At 44.0% G+C, this 3,936-nt stretch overlaps 1 long non-coding RNA gene across 3 annotated transcripts in view; it reads right to left on the bottom strand.

Moving 5' to 3' along the window:
• Positions 1-449: 449 nt before the first annotated feature.
• Positions 450-3,936, bottom strand: part of LOC110300457 — a 47,596-nt gene continuing 44,109 nt past the window's right edge. For 2 of the 3 annotated variants that reach the window (XR_002378573.1, XR_002378571.1), the window contains 3 exons: positions 3,649-3,741; positions 2,460-2,579; positions 459-484 (listed from right to left, as the gene is read on the bottom strand). This is a non-coding gene — a long non-coding RNA (uncharacterized LOC110300457). Of the gene's footprint in view, positions 485-1,352; positions 2,580-3,648; positions 3,742-3,936 lie in introns of all 3 variants that reach the window. The other variant, XR_002378572.1, reaches the window with a different exon arrangement.

Genomic DNA, 3,936 nt, shown 5'->3' on the forward strand with positions numbered 1-3,936 from the left:
CAAAACTGAAATTTTTTAGGCTAGCGCTAGCATGTGTACCTGTCCGTTGTTCCGATGCTCCTCGATACGAAGATTCTTTTCTTTCTTGTGGAGCTCCACACAGCAGTCGTTTCTCTTAGCATCCCTCTGCCATTCCTCAGGTCCCAGTTCTGGCGCTAACTGTTGCGGCCCGCCCGCGGTCCACAACACGAACGGTTCGACTGAAGAAGGGCAGTTCAGGCTGAAAGAGAGGTAACTAGATAGGGCGGAAAAAAAGAATGAAGCCAGGACAAACAGATTCTGTTCGAGGCTCAATTTAATATTTCCAGACACCCAGTTTATAAAAGAAGGGAGAGGGAACCCAATTTCCCGCCAAGTAACTCAGGGTCCAGTAGCAGGACGAACACGTGTGTGCCTCCAGACGGCAAAGGCAGGTTCCAGCAGTAGGTAGGCGTGGCAGGACGAATGAGCCGGTAGCTCCACCCTAGAGCAGGCAGGTTCCAAGCTGGGGGGAAAGGAGACCACATTATATGAGCACGGACAACCCAATGGCAAATGTGCCACTGGGAAGCCCACACTAGCATGGGGACATCTCGTGTAAGCTATAGCTCCAGATTTCTCTGAGTGACCTGCAGTCAGCTCATCAGATCAGATTGTCCTCTAGACATCTCAACTAATGAGCTTCCTGCCTTAGTGTCTGGTACTGCTTCTATCACGCTGGGGAGAAAGGGACTGTGTGAATCTTGTTAGTCAGGGATTTCCTGAGACCTGTGAGTCAATTTTCTGAGTACCAACAAGCCTCCTTCCAGAATGGAAATGCTTCAGTTCAGAGAATATTGATACAAACACTCCAAGTTTCCTACAGCCCTTACATTTTTTTTCATCTAGTGAATTCCCCTGTCTCTATGAGTTTTGAATGACTGACATTGTTTCATGTTAGAATGTTACCTCCTTCCAGCCTAGCAAGGCTGACTGTGACCAGCACAGTGGAGCCACCTGCTGTGCTGTTCTTTGATGTGCCACTACCTGCCTGAGGCCAGAACTGGTTTTCTTCCAAGAATTTTCTGGAGTTAACACCGAACTGGAACTGCGAGTTCCCACTAAAAGGCTGACCTATCTTCAAAGGAACTTGCTTGGCCAGGGACGGGCCTCCCCTCTTCTTTATAAAGCATGTTTGCTGACATTAAAATTGAACCTTGAGCAAAGCCTTGTCTTGGTTCCGCTTGGTTCCGTCCTTATCTCTGCCTCCTAGCCCCTCTTCTCTTCCAGGTTTCCAAAATGCCTTTCCAGGCTAGAACCCAGACATGTGAGCTGCTGGCCGGATACAACATTAGAAATCTTCCTGGAGTCACTAAATTCATAGGGTTACCAACCTCCTTGTGTATCTTGAAGTCAACTGAGGCTTCACTAATTATACAGACTTTCTTTAAACACATATGTTACTTCACATGTATGAGTCGCTTATGCAGAAAGAGGCCACTTGCGTAGAAATCCTTCTGTCATTTGTACAGTCCTGGTATGTTGCACCTCTGTGTGTTCCTAGAGCTGGCTTGAGACCTGACTGGTAGAAGAACATTTTCAAACATTGTTTGCATTCATTGGTCTCATCAGCATGCTTTCTCTGATGTCAAGTGAGGACCGACATTCTATAGCAAGGGTTCATGCATTACCCAGGATTTCTCTTGAGTTGGTCATGGAGAGAGGCTGGAAATAGAGAAGAAATGCTTCATTCATCTGCGTTCCTAGAGCTCACTTTCTGGGTTCAGTGAGGTGTAATGCAGACTGACTTAAATGACAATGCTCCTTGTGTCACTCACACTCTTGGGGTTTCCCCTTTGAATGAAATCTAATTTCAAGAGAGAAACAGCTGCTGTAGAGAACCTTTTCTGTATTGTTTACATAATAAGGATTCTCACTTGAATGTGTTGCTGATGTTGAAGGAGTTTTGACTTGCTGTAGAAAGCTTTCCAGCATTCTCTACACTGATAGGGCTTCTCCCTTGTGTGAGTTCTCTGCTGTAAAGTGAGGTTTGACTCACTATAGAAAACATTCTTGTACTCTTCACATTCATAGGGCTTCTTGCTAGCATGAGGTCTTTGGTGTATAAGGTTTGATTTCTGCCAAAAAGGTTTTCTTGCATTCATTGTATCTATAGGGCTTCTCACCAGTACGCGCTCTCTGATGTCGAATGAGGTGTGACCTGTAAAAGAAAGCTTTCTTGCGTCCCTCACATTTAAAAGGCTTCTCACTGGCACGAGTTCTCTGATGTAAAGTTAGGAGCCACTTATGGCAGAAGGCTTTCTTACATTCCTCACATTCATAGGGCTGCTCTCCTGTATGAGTTCTCTGGTGTCCCAAGAGTTGTGACTTGAAGTAGAAACCTTTCCTGCATTCTTTGCATTCATAGGTCTTCTCTCTAGTTTGCGTCCTCGGGTGTTCAGTGACTGTTGACTTATCATGGAAAATGTCACAGCACTCACCACACCCACACTTTCCCCTGCATGTATGATTCCTTTCGTGCTGTGGCCATTGGCGGTATGTTTCCGCACAGGAATAGGGTTTTCCCCTTGCTGGATCTTCTGTGGAACCTTGCGCTGTGCCTTAAGAAAGAAGAAAGAAGAACTTGTTTTAGTCACTGTACACATTGTCCTAGCATTTAGTGGGTTTGGCCTAATTCTGCTTGTATTATAATATTAATTTTGGTTCTCCAAACTGCTTACATGAGTGTCTGCACTGAAGGACCCTGCCTCTAGTTGATTCTGATTGGTAAATAAAGATGCCAGCAGCCAATGGTTCAGCAGGGCAGACAGAGGTGGGACTTTGGAGGAGGAGCTACTCCATGCTGGGAGAAGAGGAGGAGAGATGGCCTGAGAATAGTGGAGAAAAGGGAGTCATAGTTGCATGTGAAGGAGCTGGGCGAGTGCAGCCCAGTTGAGCAGCCCTCTGGGTCCAGGGCAGCCGAATAGAATATAGAATTAGTAAGTAATAACTTGGGGTTATTGAGGGGAGGTGGATTAACCACGTGGAGGTTAGAAAGTGGTCCAGCCGTTGCCGCATGTTTAAGGCATATCAAAATATAGAGGCTGTGTGTGTGTGTCTTTCATTTGGGAATGTATACATTGGTAGCAGGAACGCGCTTCTGGGACTTATATATAAAAATTATTACTACATAGCATAGCTTCTTAATGTATTGTGAGATGTGATTTTTTTTCCCCATGAAGACTCCTGAACAGTATATTTATAGAGGTTCTCACCTGTGTAATTTATTATTTGCTGATTTTTCACCTAATGGATTTTGTCTTTAAATGAACCATATCTTGAGCAATAAGTGCTAAGGATTTGAAAAATTTCCTGAAATGACTAGAGGTGTCTTGAATCTGAAGTTCTTTTATTGAATATTACCTTTGCACAGAAAGACATTCCTGAGAAATATGTTGAATATACTGTGATGCTATTTTACTTTCTTAGGGGGATGAAGATGCTTAGAATATGGGAGGAATTTCTCAGTTCCATTATCAGGTTCTTCTCCAGCCTGCATGGTATAGGGCTCAGGATGGAGGAACAGTGTATTTTGACAGGAGCTAAGTTCCAAGGAAACCTTCCTGAACAGTTCCACTCTTCTTGTTCAGATCACAAGTAGTCTGAGTCCACATTAAGAGTTTTGCTTACTTCAGCCATCTCTTCATGTATCGCTGCTGGTGGTTTTCACTTCATACCAGTGTCTCTCTCCATTTGCCTGGATGGTCTCAACTGGGACAGGTACTATATATAAAACACCGAAAATAATATAAAAAATATCACTATCCATGAATAACCATATTCTTTACTAATTTAAATATATAGTGCCTGTACTGGCTATTTTTGTGTCAACTTGACACAGCTGGAGTTATCATAGAGAAGGGAGCTTCAGTTGAGGAAATGCCTCCATGAGATCCAACTGTAAGGCATTTTCTCAAT

Source organism: Mus caroli, chromosome 8, assembly GCF_900094665.2.
Source record: "Mus caroli chromosome 8, CAROLI_EIJ_v1.1, whole genome shotgun sequence".
In the NCBI taxonomy this organism is placed as follows: domain Eukaryota; kingdom Metazoa; phylum Chordata; class Mammalia; order Rodentia; family Muridae; genus Mus; species Mus caroli.